The 18,249-nt window shown below is 43.2% G+C and overlaps 1 long non-coding RNA gene across 1 annotated transcript in view; it reads right to left on the bottom strand.

Moving 5' to 3' along the window:
* Window positions 1-3,511: 3,511 nt before the first annotated feature.
* LOC144218330 (uncharacterized) overlaps window positions 3,512-18,249 on the bottom strand; it is a 28,615-nt gene continuing 13,877 nt past the window's right edge. The window contains exon 3 of the long non-coding RNA XR_013331116.1: window positions 3,512-4,172. This is a non-coding gene — a long non-coding RNA (uncharacterized LOC144218330). The remainder of the gene's footprint in view (window positions 4,173-18,249) is intronic.

The following is an 18,249-nucleotide window of genomic DNA, read 5'->3' as shown; positions in this document are numbered from 1 at the left end:
CTAACAGTTTGCAGCTCTGTGATCCCTGTTCCTGCCTTCGTGGGCCACCAGGTGATTTTAGTAATCTGTTCCCACAAACCAGAATATACCCTTCCTGGAAACTTGGCTTTCAGTTTGCTCGCCGAACAGGATATAGGAATATGCCATTGGCAAAGCCTTACTATAAGTTTGTTCAGTGATAGTTAATTACACAGTAATTTGGAAGAACATCAAGTCATTTTAGAGTTGTTTTATCTACTGTCCAGAAGCAAAAAAAAAAAAAAGGCATTTAGGTCTCCACCTTTTGCCAGTTTAGTATTCTGTACTTAGTAGACACTGTGTGTCAGCCAGGCCTCTGGTTTCCATTTAAAGCTGCGTAAGCGGAGTTTCTCAGCCACGGCTGTCCATTTGAATCACCTGGGGAACTTTTGAAACTCCAGACTGCCAGGCTCCCCAACCCAGACCAAAGAAGTCAGAATCTTGGTAGTTTTTATTTTTTATTTTTTTAATGTTTATTTATATATACAGAGAGGGAGAGAGAGAGTGTGCATGAGCATGGGTGTGGCAGAGAGCGAAGGAGAGAAAGAGACCCAAACAGGTTTTGCGCTGTCAGCACAGAGTCCCTTGTGAGGCTCAAACTCACGAAACCTTGAGGTCATGACCTGAGCTGAAACCAAGAGTTGGATGTTTAACCGACAGCCACCCAGGTGCCCCAGAATCTTGGGAGTTTTTAAAGCTCTTGGGGTGTCTAGGTGGCTCAGTCAGTTAAGCATTCAACTTTGGCTCAGGTCATGATCTCATGGTCTGCGGGTTCAAGCCCCGCATCGGGCTCTGTGCTGACAGCTCAGAACCTGGAGCCTGCTTTGGATTCTGCGTCTTCCCTCTTTCTCTCTCTGTCCCTTCCCCACTCATGCTCTGTCCCTCTCTGTCTCTCAAAAATGAATAAACATTAAAAAAAAAAGTTTAAAAAGCTCTCCAGGTGGGCACCTGGGTGGCTCAGTCGGTTGAACAGCCACCTTCGGCTCAGGTCATGATCTCACAGTTTGTGAGTTCGAGCCCCACATCAGGCTCTGTGCTGACAGCCTGGAGCCTGCTTCCCATTCTGTGTCTCCCTCTCTCTCTGCTCCACCTCTGCTTGTACTCTGTCTCTCAAAAATGAATAAACATTAAAAAAAATTTAAAAAGCTCTCCAGGTGATTATATTAAGTCCAAGTTGAGAATCATTGGTATGGAGGTTTTACTCTCATTCCCCTGTTCAGGATGTACTGAAAACTCCTGGTTTTGTCCCTGTTTAAGGTCTAAGGCTGTTTCAAACACATTATCATTGATCTGCTCAGTACCCATGTGCTGAACATCTTCATGCCTCAAGCCCCACCAGCAGGATTTGAGAGAAGGAGCCTACCAGTCCCAAAGACTTGGAGAATGTGAGCCCCTTGATGGTTTGCTTGACCAAGCTTAGGACAGTGGAAGCCCTGACACTTTGTATTGCTTCTCCAGGGTTCTACACGCAGGAGAGAGTCTACACTGCCAATCTCAGGAAGCAGATAGATCATTTGGATATGCAGGTTTGTCTCTGTTGGTCCTCATGTCCATGACGAATGCACTAAAAAGTTGATCAGTTAAGAGATAGGTACTGAAAATGATGCCCAGTACCCAAGGGAGTAGCCGGAAGAAGAGGCCTCTGGGATCTGACCGATGAGATAAGGCATCCATTAGGCTGTGTTGACAGTTAGCAAACAGCACATGGGAGAACGCAGTCAAGGGTCCATTGGTGGTAAGATCAGCAAGGACACAGAAATCCAGAGGAAGTGAAATCCGTGCCGCTGGAATAAGATGGAGAAGCCACATAGCAGAGATAGCTCATAGAGGGGCGACTGGCTGGCTCAGTTGGTAGAGTGTTCAACTCTCGATTTCGGGGTCATAAGTTCAAGTCCCATGTCTGGAGTAAAGCTTACATGGAAAAAAAAAAAGATGGCTCATGGAAGGGGTGAGGATGGTGTTCATAGACTATATATTACATAAGATACTATTGGTTACATTTCCTATGAGCCAGGCATTGTGCTAAATGATTTCCCTGTATAGTTTTATTTACTCCTCTCAACAACATAAGAACTCTATCCCCATACTGTAGATGATGAAACTGAAGCACAGAGAAGTTTAACTCGGCCAAGGTCACGTTGAACCTGGTCTATATGATTCCCAAGTCCATGCCCTCCACCATACCGTATGTGTGCCAGCAGGCAGATTCCTAACATTTATATATATTATCTCATTTAATCCTCAAGATAAGAACCCTTGCTGGTAGGCGGCCCCTTTATTCTCAAGTTCTAGAAAAGGGAATTTGGACACAGAGAAGCTAAGTAGCTAGCCTGAGGTCTAGGGTTGCCAGATAAACTGCAGAACAGTCAGATAAATTTGATAAATAACATAATAGCTTAGTATAAACATCGCATGGGATATACTTATGCTAGAAAGTATTCATTGTATATCTGACAAATTTAAATGAGTCTCCTGTTGGCATTTGTTTGTTTTTGCTAAATCTGGCCATCCTCCTGAGGTCACACTGTTGCCAGGTGATAAAGCAAGGTTTGCATCAGGTGGTCAGACTCTAGGGTCCACACTTTGAACCACCACATTTCGGTGTCGCACAGTGTGTTCTCATGCATGGGAGGAAGTGAGCAGACTTGGCTCCCAGGTCAGGTTGGTGAGGGGGCGGTGAGAAGCAGCAGTGGACTTTTCCACCTGTCCCTCCCCCTCTCCTGCACTCTCCTGCTGCTGCTGCTGCTGCTGCTGCTGCTGCTGCTGTCCCCACCTGCTGGTGGTGTAAGAGTTAAGGGAGCTGGGCAATGCAGCCTTTGGTAATAAATGCTTAGTTCTGATGCCAAATCCAGAAGGAAAAGGAAAACAGGAAAAAATGAGAGAGAGGGAAGGAAACGGGGAGAGAGTTAGAGAGATGGTACAGGAGTCTGCAGACACTGTCACAATCACAGGACCACCCGTGAGGATAAATGCCTTTATCTGGAAAGTGTCCCAGTAACGTGTGGCAGAGCCACAGAGTTGCAATTACATGACCGTCCGATGGACCCCCTATTGACCAGGGAACTAGAACTCTGTCAGGGAGCCTTCCAGCCAGTCAGCTGACGTAGACCCAGGGCCATCAGCCGGGAGTGTGGCTAGGGCCAGGAGGCCTGAGAGAAGTGTGACATCTCCAGGGCAGATGCTGAGTTCAACAACAACACGTCTCACTTCGGCAGTCTGGCTCATCCCGATGAGCAGCAGGGAGCTGCAGCTGCAAAAATGAACTTTTTTAGTTCGTAGTTAAGGGGGTGAGCACTTGCGTCATTGAACATCAAATACATCACAAACACGAGAGTTTAATGGGACCAGTGTGATACTCAGGAAGAGGCAATAAAAATTGGTAATAAGAAGATAAGCAGAAGCAGATAAACTATTCCCTGCTGTGGAGGAACAGGGATTCAGAAAAGAATCCACTGTATATAAACTAACATTTATGTCAGAGACAGCTGTGCACTATATTGTATAGTTTATATTTAGTAGTGTTTTAAAGATTATTTTTATTTCCTTTTGTTGTTTTCTGGAGACCTGAGTTAAAGAACCCCGTGAGACAGGATATATACGAGTGTGACCAAAATGGCTGAGGTGTGGCCCAAAGATGCCAAGCATTGGTAGTGTAGAGCTCTTTTCAAGTCTGTTTAGAATGTTTATTAACCACCACCTTCCTCCCAGTCTCCCTGTCCTCTGTCCTCAGGCAATTCCTCCATCCCGCCGCTGCGAGGATTTAGAGGTAAATCCTGGATGGCTTAGATTGCTATCAACTACATAAAAGAGAAAGTTGCAAAAGTTCAATGCCTTTTGTCATCTCTTTCCAAACCGCTTTCCAAATTCGTTCAAGATCGGTTTTTCCCCAGTACAGGCTACACCTGCCTCGTCTTTATGGATTTTCTGGTTGAGACCGTGCAGGGTTCTCTGGCTGCATCTCTTTAACAGACCCTTGCTCACACTCTTCAGGACAATTGCCCGTTGATCACCAGACGTTTTTGGACCTCCGCGCCTTAGAATGTGCTGTCCCTTCCATCTGGTCCTCCAGTGGTATCCCAGAGCTGGCTCTTATGGGCTCAGGTACATCTCTGGTCCCAACTCTGCTCAGTGACATCCCGTTGGTACCCTAAAATCTGCCAAGTAGGAGAATGTACCGTGGAAATTAGCAAACCCTACACATCAGGGCCTCCCCCGCCCCCCTTGGAGTTCCGGTTGTTAAACATTCACTAGCACACCACTGTCATCGCCTGCTTCTGCCTAGAAGATTCCTACTTATCCTCCAAGACAGAGCGCTTCTCTGTGAAGCTTTCTTTGACTCCCACAGAGAAATAGGGAGAAGAAAGCAACCCCTCTGTGCTGAGCCTCTGGGCTGGGTGCTTTACATACAGAATTGTCATGTCTTTACTAAAGCAGTTATATCATATTTTAATTATTTGTTTGTGATTGCCTCCTTGATTAAGTGCTAAGTGTAAAGATTGCAATCTATATTGATCTTTAAAATCCCAGAGGCCCTGAAAGTATCTCTTATAAATAGTTGAGTTCTTAGTGAATGTCAAGTATTTAATGAAGTAAAAACTAGGAGGAAAAATTGGATTGCTTTGTTTCTTCCGTCTCTGTTCTCCCAAAGGGTACCCCCTCACACACAATCAAAGCTGAATATTTGACCCATATCTTCTGCTGGGCAACTTTTTGAAATTCACAGTAAACAAATTTATACAAAGGTATCACTAAGTATAATAGTTGTGGCGTGTTTACAAATGCAGAAGGGGCTGTAGGAACTGGTATATAGAGATGGAAATTTTAGGGGCACCTGGATGGCTCAGTCAAAGCAGCATGACTCTTGATCTGGGGGTTGTTGAGTTTGAGCCCCACATTGGGTGTAGAAATTACTTAAAAATAAATTCTTGGGGCGCCTGGGTGGCTCAGTCAGTTAAGTGTCTGACTTTGGCTCAGGTCATGATCTCACAGCTTATGAGCTTGGGCCCTGCATCAGGCTCTGTGCTGACAGCTCAGAGCCTGGAGCCTGCTTCAGATTGTGTCTCCCTCTCTCTGCCCCTCCCCCATTCACACTCCATCTTTCAAAAATAAACATTTAAAAAAATAAACTTTTTTAAAAAGATGGAAATTTTAGGTCTATGGGAGGCAGGTGGGGAAGGTATTTTTGGTCAGAGGTGCTTTATAGTGACCTCTCATTAAATCCGTGGGGTAAAAGATGTGGTTAGCGTCATACTTGGCCTGAAATATGAACTGTATAAGTAGCCACCACCACCACCTCCGGCCTCATTCTCTTCATCATCATCTAATATTAGTGACGAACAAAGCTAGACAAAGCTAAGAAGCCATTTGACTGACCTGAAGCTCTCTTCGGAAGCTTGCAAACTCCTGGTTTTTCCCTCTTGTTTTCCCTTAAACTTATTAAAGCATCAAAACATTGTGAAGAAAGCTTTTTTTTTCCTGTGGCTGTTAGGATGCTTTCTGCATATGACTCCCCCACCCTCACCTGCCAGTGTGAGAAGCAAACAAAATATTACTTTCATCTGATTTGAATAGATGGGGTAAAATGATTGGCTGAAAGGACCTTCCCTGTAATTTATTCAAGCCAACTTAACCAAAAGCTAGGACGTAGATGAAAGATTATGTCACACTTATCCTTAAGAAAACAGTCTAGGGGCGCCTGGGTGGCTCAGTCTGTTAAGCGTCTGACTTCAGCTCAGGTCATGATCTCACAGTTTGGTTCGTGAGTTTGAGCGTGGTGTCAGGCTCTGTGCTGACAGCTCAGAGCTTGGAGCCTGCTTCAGATTCCGTGTCTCCCTCTCTCTCTGCCCCTCCCCTGCTCATGCTCTGTTTCTCTGTCTTTAAAAAATAAAATTAAAATTAAAAAAAGAAAGCAGTTTATGCAGAAGCAACAGTAAAGTGTGCCTGCTCTATTCTGATCTTACTGCTACAGGAATAAGTATTTTGAAGCAACAGTGAAGTAAGCTGATTAGCAATAAGCTAATCTTATTGCTCTTTGGTCTTTGTCCAAAGGCCAGAGAGTTGCCCCGATAAAAACAGAACAGAGATAATTGTGGGTTGCAAAGGGGGCTTCATGGAACAGATGAGGCCTGGAGCACAGGTAGGATAAATTATGAAGGATGTCCTGAGGGAAGAAAGTTAACTGGGGTCAATATTTAGAGTAGCATTTCCTGCTCGGTGCTTTGCAAAAACAGCATTTGGCAAAAAGCACGCTAAGACCAAAGAAATCTGGGAAATAGTGCATGTATCCATCTTGGGTGACACTGTGTATCATGTGTTCTGGGAACACCTGAAGCGAAGAACCCTAATTGGCTCTGTTTAATGTTTCCCAACTGTGCTTGATCGGAGAATCTCCTTTTGGGGAACACCCATTAACATCTTTCGGAATGTTCAAGTACCATAGGGCCTCGTTGGGACACACTAATTTACGAGATGATGTTTCTGAAAACTAGTCTTTATTTATACCTTCTATGAGACCTCAAAAGTGTTCATCTCATCGTCAGTTCATGCTACCTTATGATCACAATTTCAACAGGGCTTCTCTTGTATTTTATCTTTCCCCTTTATCCCCAAACCCCTACTCCCCACCTTAAGTACCCATGTTCATATGTTTCTTATGTTCCTTAAATATGCCTTTATCTTGATTAAGACAGAGAGGGAGCCAAACCATAATAGACTCTTGGAATAAACTGAGGGTTGCTGGAGGGGAGGGGAGGGGGATGGGCAAAATGGGGGATGGGCATGAAGGAGGGTACTTTTGGGGATGAGCACTGGGTGTCATATGTAAAAGATGAATCACTGGGTTCTCCTGAAGCCAAGAGTTCATTGTATTAACTAACTTGAATTTAAATTAAAAAAATATGCCTTTATCTTATACAATATAGTGTTTTATGTGTATGTGCTTTACATTTTATTTTTCCACCATTTTTTTCTCACCCAGTACTGCGTTTTAAAGAGCAAAGATTGTTGTCCATTCATATCAGTTGTTGTTTTACACACTTACTCATCCATCCCTCCGCTAATGGACACCAAGTTTGACAGCATTGGGGACCTTGAGACTGGGACACCAGAACAGAGAGAATAGTCATATCTCCTAGATAAATAGTTTGAAAAGCTGCCTTCTAGTAAATGAATAAATAACCTGGCCAGTTTGGGCAAACTGACCTAATCAAGCCCTGGTAATTATGAAGAGTGAATTTCAGAAGAAGAAGCCTTCAAATAATTTTCCAGAGCGAGGACTGGTGATCACTTGGCTCAATTGGTCCACATCTGCCATCCAAAACTGTCAGCTTTATGCAGTTTTCAAGGTTGAGCCCTTACCCTTAAATATGACTGTTGAAAATAAAACATTTTCTTAAAAATGCATAAGGGAGAAGAAACAGTCTACTGTAGATTCATGGCAAATGGTCTAGAGCTGGAGGTTGACCAGTCTGCCCAGTTAAGCAGGTCTACCAGAGCAGGGAGGGATTGGCATAAGGTCCTGAAGAGTCTCATGGGGAGTTCATAATGAGGCGCCTTGACCTTCTCTCAGTTACCCACCCCCAGGACCTTCATTCCTGTTCAGTGTGCAAAACAGAGTATTTAATATTAACAACCCCCTGCTTCAGGTCATAACTATGAAAGAGAATCATTGCAATTTCAGGGGGTCAGAGGAATGCCTACTTTAGAGGAAGCTTCCAATGGTGTTGAACAGGAAGTATCACATAGTTCAAGAACTTCTCAGCAATAGAGGAAACTCTTCCAGGTAATTAAAGTACCTGGAATTTGTTCCTTCTACCTGGACGCTTTTTACTTCCTTCAAAAAGTGAGTGATCGTGAAAGTCCAGTCAATACTCTCCCACAGTTCTGATGCACTTGAGAGCTACATTTCCGAGCAAAGTGTGTAACAGGACACATGGCTTCAGCCTAAACTGTGAAAAATACATATTGAAAAAGTCGAGATTTTTCAAATGATATTTAGATATGTAGTGATCTGTAGATTCCTGCCATGGCCAATATTAATGAACTCTATTTGTAAAGAGATGGCTGAACTTAGAGATGAACTCTATGTACAAATGGGGAGAGAAGTCAGACGCTTAACCGACTGAGCCACCCAGGCACCCCTCCATGTGCAAGTTTTTATGTGGATATAAGTTTTTTATTCTTTTGGGTAAATACAGTACCAAGCAGTGTAATTGCTGCAAGGTGTGATCAGAGCATGTTTAGTTTGTAAGAAACTGCCAACCTGTCTTCCAAATGGCTGTACCAAGTTCATTTATTATATACATTTATAAAGCTGTAAGTCAGAGAACCTTTTTAGATACTTATCAGGTGAGCCACACCTAAAAACTGTAGTCAAGACTAGTGACTACAGTGAAAAGGCCAGGTGAGCGGCCAACTTACAGAGGGAGGTCTTGACAAGGCTTATTTTTGGTAGGATACATTGCATGTTGGTGATTATCCTGGGAGGGAAGCCAAATGTTGGCCCTGCTACCTATGTTTGGTTGTTGGATTAGAGCCATTTGATGTCTCTTAAATCATAGGAACAAACACCCCGCCGTCTCAAGTGTGAGATCCCCATGTTCATGTCCTCAGCTGAGGGCCTTTTCCTCTGTCCTGGAATGAGATAGTCAAATGAGCTGTGCCGAGCTTGGACTCCAGTGTCATACAGCGCCCGGCCACATATGTGACTCTGTAGCCAAACACAGCCCAAGCTTGCCAGATGTTTCAGTGGAGCACACAAGCCATCGGTTCACTGGTACATTCCAGAATCATATGGGAAAGGGACAGGTGCAAGGGCCTGGCTTCCAACCCCAACAACAATAGTAATGACTTAAGACGAATATTTATTTTGTATATTCTCAGATGTTTGGAAATGAGCTTCAGAAAAATCAATAAAAATAATACAAACTGTGGGGGAACTTGGAGAAAATCAATTCCTTCTCCCTGGTGTTGAACTATAATTATCCTATAAGTCTACACATTTTGAAGGGGAAAAACAAAATCTTTATTTAAGTTTTCTACTCAGGCATGAGTCTAAAATGCAAATAATCTCTTTCTTTCCATAAATATATATATATATATATATACCATCCATGCATACCCACATCCGTATATTTATTTGTGCAATATCTATGTACATGCATATACACATAAATCTATATGTATTACACATATACATATACAGATATATACTTCAACATCTTATTAGGTATGGGGGAGGTAGGGGAAATATTAAGTTATAATCTTTGTCCATTTCTGAGAAAGATTTTTATCTTCAGACACTCAGTAATTCTACTAATTAACCCCTCTGCGAGGGGTACTTAGTAGAATGGTCTGCATGAAGGGTCAGACTAGCTGGGCTCTCTCACCCCCCAACCAAGTGCTGCAAAGAAGTTGTAACCTTGTGGATGTCATTCATCCTTCTGGATTCAGAAATGAATCATTTAATTTTCCGGATTCAGCCCCATGAAGGGGGCTGGACTAAAGGACCCCTAAGAATGCAGTCACATCTAACACCCTGGCAGTCTGACCCCTTTCTTGACCAACCTTTTCCCTTCTGGAGTATCTAAGTGAATAATGTGTGGACATTAGGGGTCTTCTTGCCATCTGGCATTTTATGTAGGAAGGAGGATAGAGGCCACTTGGCATCCACGCCCCCTTCTGTTGGTAACACTCTGAGTTCCTTTAGGGAAGGCATCCTTGCCCAGACTCTCTGCCCATATGTCCTGTCCAGGACAGGTCTGGACATCAATGCCCCAAATCCTCCAGGACCCATGGCCAGTCCAGTCAGAATAAGTCCCAGGACTTTGTCTTCCTACCTGAACCTACAAGGATGTAGAGCTGGTAGAGCTGCAGCGATCTTACCAGTCCAGGGGAGCACCTCGCTCAGAAATGAGCCAACACAGGGGCGCCTGGGTGGCTTAGTCGGTTAAGCGTCTGACTTTCGCTTAGGTCATGATCTCACGGTTCGTGGGTTCGAGCCCCGTGTCGGGCTCTGTGCTGACTGCCAGCTCAGAGCCTGGAGCCTGTTTCAGTCTGTGACTCCCTCTCTCTCTGACCCTCCCCTGCTCACACTGTGTCTCTCTCTCTCTCCTAGAAATAAATCAAATCAAAACAAACAAACAAAAAGAAATGAGCCAACACAGAAGCAGAAGAGCCCAGAGTTGGGGGAACCTAAGAGATCCTGATGACATAGTCCGAGTGTCTGAAGCCTTGGACTGTTCAGTTCCTCGAACCAATAGGCTTTCTTCTTGTCTTAACATACATTGGGTTTTCTATTAATGTGCAGAAAGAGCTCAAATTTTTCCAAATATTGTTTCACTAACACCCAATTTTATTTAAAAGGACTCGACAATTTCAAATGGTAACAACATCAGTTATCAGATCCTGACATGACAAAGTAATTTCCCTTCATTCACGGTCTACTTCGGCTTCTTCAGGGATTTGGAACTTTTTATGAGAAGGACATGTAAAATCATGGTTAAAAATAATATGGGGCGTCAGAGTGGCTCAGTTGGTTAAGCATCCGACTCTGGATTTTGGCTCAAGTCATGATCTCACACTTCGTGGATTTGAGCCCCGCATCAGGCTCTGTGCTGATGGCTTGGAGCCTGCTTAGGAGTCTCTCTCTCTCTGCCCCTCCCCCAATTGTGCACAGACACTCTCTCGCATGCTCTCTCTCTCTCTCCAAATAAATAAACTTTAAAAAAATAACAAAGTTAACTCAAAAATCTTTCAAACAGCATAACAAAACCTAAAGAAATGAATTACCTCAGTGCCGGTGCTGCATTACAGAATCATTCCCAGAGCCCCGCAGGCTGGTACACTGAAAGGAGAACTCAAAGTAACTGGGAACCAGTGAGAGGCACAGAGGAATGAGCAATGACTTCCGTTTTGTGACACCCAGTTGCTGGAGAAGCTTTGCAAAATATTCGTCAATACGTAGCATCTTGTTTTCATCTTATTTTGCAGTCATTAACACAAAAGTTAAATCAAGAGAAGAACCTGGGAAGGAAATCGGTGTTCCTCAGTTTCTCCATTATTGCTTTTCTTTTATGTTTGATTTGTTTTGTAATGTACTGTTTTGATTCCTTTTTTATTTCCTTTTCCATTTTTTAGATGTGCTGTTTATTTGTTTTTAGTCATATTCTTACTCTGGTGATCACAATTCCATGCTTAAACACACAACGATCAGTTTTTAATTCCTAACACTTTAGCTTTAATAGTATGTATGAACCCTGCTTCTGTGCAACTCCATTCCCCTTTTAGGTTGTTATTTTTTTTATACTATCTTTTTATTACATTTATATATTATTTTTGAGAGACAGAGTGAGACAGAGTGCAAGTGGAGGAGGAGCAGAGAGAGAAGGAGACACAGAATCTGAAGCAGGCTCCAGGCTCTGAGCAAAAGTTCAGCACAGAGCCCAATGTGGGGCTTGAACCCACGAACCATGAGATCATGACCTGAGCCGAAGTTGGACGCTTAACTGACTGAGCCACCAAGGCACCCCTAGGTTGTTATTTTCATCAAAAATTACATCTTTATACATTACATGCCCACTCACAGAGATCTGTAATTATTGTTTATTCATCTGTATTTCAAGCCATATGAGGAGGGGCACCTGCATGGCTCAGTTGGTTGAGCGTCCAGCGTCAGCTCAGATCATGATCTCGCAGTCCGTGAGTACAAGCCCCGCATCGGGCTAGCTGCTGTCAGTGCGGAGCCCACTTCGGATCATCTGTCCTCCTCTCTCTTTGTCCTTCCCCCACTCACGCTCTCTTTCTCAATCTCTCAAAAATAAGTAAACATTTTTTAAAAATATGGGGGAAAACGGGTTACAAACTAAAACTACAATACTGGCTTTGTATTTACCTTATGGTTATATTACCAATGCTCTTTATTTCTTCATATGGCTTCACGTTGTGCCTTCTACTTCTGTATTAGCATTTCTTCTAGGGCAGGTCTACAAGTTGCATGTGTGAGGATGTGAAGGTGTGAACCAACCAGGGAGTGTCTGAAGAAGGCACCTGGCAGTCTTTTCCCTAACTGCCATGTGACTTTGGACCAAGTCACTTATCTTATTGGGACTTTTTCCCTTATCTGTAAAATTAGGTGCTCCAGATCAGATGGTCAAAACTTTTCTGCCAAAGACCAAATAGTATTTTAGATCCTGCAGGCGGTAAAGTCTCTGTAACAAGTACTCAACTCTGCCATTGTCGTGCAAAAGCATCCATAGACAACAGGTAAATGAATGACTGTTCTAATAAAACTTTATTTATGAAGACAGGAAGCAGGCCAATTTGGCCTCTGGGCATAGTCTGTCAACCCCTAAGAGTCCTTCTAGCTTTAAAATGTAAAAGGTCTGATGATCCGCGCTGTCTTTAAGGGTATCTTTTTACTCCTTCATGCCATTCTAGAGCATTCTCTGCATCAACAATACAATGGTAAGAACCCATTACCACTATTTGTGTACCTGAGACCAAGCATTTTATTTTTAGTACTTTATTCATTCCTCCCAACAAGACTGTCAGGTGGATACTATTATAACCACCCTTTCAGTAAAAAAAGAACGAAGGTGAGAGAAATTCTCTAACAGGCCCCAGGCCCTAGGGTTGCCAATAGCAGAATGCAGGCCTGTGGGACCCCAAAACCTTGGTTAAGTGTTCTCCATCTCAGGTCTCCTAGATTAAAGGTTGTTAGCACCGTAGAGAATCCAGTTCTCTTGACAGGAAAAAAAATCTTAAATATACTAATCTAAAAGTTTAAGCCACAAACGTTCCACACACACTACCTTTTAATTTTAAACAACAACAGTGATCAGCTGCTGACTTAAAATGCAAAGCCAGCAAAAGAATATACTGATGCCCTGAAAAATCTCCCCAACTCTCCGGCAAGACATGTGAAAGAATTAGTGAACAAAATACAGTGCCAAATTCATGATAGTAGAAGTGCTTTTGATTCCTTTTCACCAGCTGCATTTGTCACACAGACCCACACATGTCCTCAGTGCCATTCTGCCCCCCGCACTCTGAGCGCCTCTCCAGAGCACGACCTGCACTTGGGTCCGTGCTAGTACCAATGGAAGCTTCAGACACACATAGTGACTTAAAACAACACACTTCTATTATCTCACAGCTCTGGATGTCAGAAGTCTTTGGACTCAGTCTCACTGGGCTAACGCCAAGGTGTTAGCCAGGCTGGTTCCTTCTGGAATTTCAGTGAGGAAAATCTATTCTCTTCCCTTTTTCAGTTTCTAGAAAGCTTCTGTATTCTGGTTCACGGCCCCCTCTGACTTCTTGTTTGCTCTGCCACCAACTCGGACCCTCCTGCCTCTATCTTATGAGGACCCTTATAAGCGATTAAGTTGGATTTGTCTAGATAGACCAGGATAATCTCCCCATCTCAAAATCCTTCTCTTAATCACATCTGCAAAATCCCATTTGTCATGTTGACATTAAAAGTAACACAGCCAATTATTTTACCAGCAAGATGGGTTTAGTTGAGAATAGCAAATGATTTGCAACTCAGCGCAAGCAGGCTATAGCTTATACCTGTAGCTAAAGCCATAGGCGAAGTCCCAAGAGCAAAGGAGAGGAAAATATACTTTAAAAAATATACACTTTAAAAAATATACATTTTAATGTTTATTTATCTTTGAGAGAGAGAGAGAAAGTGCGAGTGGGCAAGGAGCAGTCCGGGCTCTGAGCTGTCAGCACAGAGCCCGACACAAGGCTCGAACCCATGAACCGTGAGATCATGACCTGAGCTGAAGTCAGACACTTAACCGACTGAATCACCCAGTTGCCCCAAGGAACACTCTTTTATAGAGGAAAGGGGGAAGCTGGGAAGACTGTTATAAACAAAAAGTCCATTGGAATAAATTCAGAGGCCAAATTGTGGCTTTTCATTGGCTGAGTTGTGACTGTCCCTCATTGTCTGGGCTGTTGCCAGGCAAAGAGAAAAATCTCCCTTCCTCTTGTTGGTGTTAGTAAAGTAGGGTCAACTAGCAACATGCCTCTCTTCCTGTTGGGGTCCTTCCTAAGATTCTTCCTGTTGGGGTCTGTGGTGGATGGCAAGTGGTAGTGCCTGAGGGCTCCCCCTTGTGGCCTCTATTTTAAGCAAGGTTTCCCTGTATGAATTTTCATAGCCATATAAGGTCACATTCATAGGCTCCTGGGATTAGGAGAGGGCATCTTTGGGGAGCCATCCTTCAGCCTACCACAGATCCGACTCCTCCACTTCCTCTCTCACAGATGAATCATACTCTCACCAGTTGCTTGTGGTTGTGTCCAGCCCTGGTTTTCTATTTGTTCTGGCAACTATCCGATTTAACTTAAATAATAATGGTAATAATGAAACCAGTGAAATCTGGGGTCAGTAAGAAAGAGTTGCAATATCTATGGAACAAGTTAAATAAGCTAAGGCAAGTCATTTTCAAAATGTGGTCAAATTAGTTACGGCCAGGAAATCTCTGAAAATTTGAGGAAAAAATGTCAGATCCAAAACAATTAAACAATATGTCATAGAGATGGTTTGTGTAAGAAAGATGAAGTAGAATCCTTTTTGTTTTTTAAAGGGAAGCAACACATTTTAATTTCCTTTTAAGAAAATATTTATATTATTAAGGGTCGCCTGGGTGGCTCAGTTAAGCGTCCTACTTCAGCTCAGGTCATGAGCTCACAGTTCCTCGGTTCGATCCTCACGTTGGGCTCTGTGCTGACAGCTCAGAGCGTGGAGCCTGCTTCAGACTCTGTGTCTCCCTCGCTCTGTGTCCCTCCTCCACTCACACTCTGTCTTTCTCTTTCTCTCAAAAATAAATAAGCATTAAAAAAATTGTTTCAAAAATAGGTCAACAAATGTGTATTTAGATGATTTTATTAAAGTGTAAAGCAGTTATATTTAAATTATATTCCCACTTTAACCAAATATTTGGGTTAACTAACCAATCTCTCTCCAGTAATTTTTTTTTTTTTTTTTTAGCTTTTTAAAATGTTTATTTAGGGGTGCCTGGGTGGCTCAGTCAGTTAAGCATCTGACCGGCTCAAGTCATGATCTCGTGGTTCGTGGGTTCGAGCCCCACGTCGGGCTCTGTGCTGACAGCTAACTCAGAGCCTGGAGCCTGTTTCAGATTCTGTGTCTCCCTCTCTCTCTGCCCCTCCCCTGCTCCTTCCTGTTCTGTTTCTCCCTGTCTCAAAAATAAATAAGCTATAAAAAAATAAAATAAAATGTTTCTTTATTTTTGAAAGAGAGAGAATGCACATGGATGGGGGAGGGGCAGAGAGAGGGAGATAGAAGATCTGAATTAGGCTTTGCTGACAACAGAAAGGCCAACATGAGGCTTGAACCCACAGACCATGAGATCATGACCTGAGCCGAATTCAGACGCTCAACTCACTGAGCCATCCAGGCACCCCTCTCTCCAGTCTTATTAAATTTGATTCAGGGCTTCAGATATGATATTAATCATTTAGGGCTACAAATATTTGGGAAGAAGGCTTAATCGATTAGAAAGAGTGGGGCTTAAAGTACTCTTGAAAGTTATGTAGGATCTGAATAGGTGATGAGGGTTGAGGAAGGCACATGGGATGAAACAGCATACTCACAATTGTCAGATAGAGATAAGTAGGAAGGATCATTGTTTTAAAGGTATCCTGACACTGAACGTGAGGCTCAAACTCACAACCCTGAGATCAAGAGTCTCATGCTCTTCTCGGCACTCCAAGAATGATCATTTTAACCCCTGAGGTAGAACCTTAATACTTCAAGTGGATCTCATTCCAGCAACACGAAGGGGCTAGAAATTTGGACTGCCCGGCCTCACCCCAGGCCCACCGAGTCAGAATCTGCAGTTTCACAAAATTCCCAGTTGATTTTATTTGCTTGGAACCTGTGACAAGGGCTGTTTTAGAGAGAGAAATCTTAAACTGCACCGAAGGCTTAATATGGTACATGCAAAACAGAATGCCAACTGGGTTTATTAAGCACCTACTATGAGCCAGACAAACCGCCAAGTGCTTTGCAAAGTCTGTCTTACTTAATTCTCAAATGTCTGTCTTGTGAAATAGAGGGGATCTTTATTCTCAGTGATGAAACAATCTTCTCTGCTCTCTGTGATCCCTTTGGTTGAACTTGGCGTAGAGAATACATTAGTGTCTCAACACCTCAAATGATTGCTTTTTAAAATTCAATATGTAAAATATTTTGACATGGTATTTTATGCTTTCTTTGTTCCCTAGGTTACAAACACAGTCGGGATGATCTCAGATGCCTTGATAATTTCAACCTATGAGAAATGAGAGACAACTCAGAAGCACTCTGGTTAGAACAGGGGTTAAAAAAAAAAAAGCAAGAAATATGGACTGTTAAATGGACTTCAAAAATGATAAATCAGATGGAACCAAATCTTGGAGAGCTTGGGGTAGCTTTGGGGAACCCCCACAATGCTGCATTCATCAACAGTTTATGCAAAAAGAGACTAAGCCTTGTCTTTCCCGAGGAGGCATTGAGACAGTCTTTCCCTGCCTTGTCCAGACTAGGAAAGGATAAAATTGTATCTTCTTGCTTCTCCCTGAGCTTGGTGCTCAGCCCCACTGAGCAGGGTAGAAGAAATACCAGGAACAACCTGGGTGTGGGCACCATCCAGAGCCACGAACATGTGCATGCCTTGCTCGCTGGGTTGGTTTTCAATGGACCTCCTGTTCCAATTAAATGCCTTTCAATAAGAAAGATGTCATGGGCCTCCACCCAGCTGTTGTCTTGATACAGTCTGTGGGTGGCAGAGAGAGGGTCGCTAAAACTGTCCCAAGCACTGAGTGGCAGGCAGACTAGCGCTCACTGCCGGTGGGCTTAACCCCAGAACTAAACTTCATTGTGGTAAGGATGGGAAGGCACAGGGGGCTGGCAGGGTTGGGGTGTGAGGGGCATTCCTTTGCCTCTGACTTTCACAGAGCACACGTTGTATTCTAGAATCAGAAATCTGAGTGTGGGAAGAAGTGGGTTAGCTCTGGAGAAAGGGAAATGAGGATCGTGGGTCTCTGCAAAGAGCTGGAAGTTAAAAAAACCTCAAGCTGTGCTTATTTACCAGCAATGATTCAATGGGGTCTTTCTTTGCCAGGTCCCACTTCAGCCTTAAAAGTACCTTGAATCCAAGAAATATTCCCTTCCTTCCTTCCTTCCTAAGTAGGCTCTGGCTCCTCCCAATGAAGGGCTTGAACTCACAACCCTGAGATCAAGACCTAAGCTGAGATCAAGAGTAGGATGCTTAACCAACTGAGCCACCCAGACACCCCTCTAATCAGTCTTTTTAAAAATACTTGAGGGTCGCGTCAGTGGCTCAGTCAGTTAAACATACAAATCTTGGTTTCAGCTCAGGTTATGATCTAATGGTTCATCAGTTTGAGCCCTGCATCGGCCTCTACACTGAGAGCATGAAGCCTGCTTGGGATTTCTCTCTCTCTCTCTCTCTCTGACCCCTCTGGCTTACTCTCTCTCTGTCTCTCTCTCAAAATTTAAATACATAAACATTAAAAAAAATTTTTTTAAGAATTCTTAAAAATACTTCAAAAAGTCTGAGGTGTCCGGCTGGCTCATTCAGAAGAGTGTGTGACTCTTGATCTCAGGGTCATGAGTTTGAGCCCCATGTTGAGTGAAGAGATTACTGAAATAAAAGAAAATAAACTTATGGGGCGCCTGGGTGGCTCAGTTGGTTAAGTGTCTGACTTCAGCTCAGGTCATGATCTCATGGTTCGTGGGTTTAAGCCCCGCGTCGGGCTCTGTGCTGACGGCTCAGAGCCTGAAGCCTGCTTCAGATTCTGTGTCTCCCCCTCTCTGACCCTCCTCTGCTCACACTGTCCCTCTCTCTCTCTCAGAAGTAAATAAAGCATTAAAAAAATAGACTTAAAAATAAGAATACTTGGGGCACCTGGGTAGCTCAGTTGGTTGGGCATCTGACTCAGGTCACGATCTCAAGGTTTGTGAATTCGAGCCCTGTGTCGGGCTCTGTGCTGACAGCTTAGAGCCTGGAGCCTGCTTCGGATTCTGTGTCTCCCTCTCTTTCTGCCTTTCCCCCCACTCTCCCTCTCTGTCTCTCAAAAATAAATAAACATTAAAAAATAAAATAAGAATACTTTAAAAGTTCTATATATATGTGTTAATGCTTAGTATTGTTTTTACATTATTTAAAAATTTACTTAAATGATATCATAGTATATATA

This window comes from Crocuta crocuta, unplaced genomic scaffold (genome assembly GCF_008692635.1).
Source record: "Crocuta crocuta isolate KB4526 unplaced genomic scaffold, BGI_CrCroc_1.0 scaffold39, whole genome shotgun sequence".
Classification (NCBI taxonomy): domain Eukaryota; kingdom Metazoa; phylum Chordata; class Mammalia; order Carnivora; family Hyaenidae; genus Crocuta; species Crocuta crocuta.
This window is presented reverse-complemented; position numbering and strand designations above follow the sequence as displayed.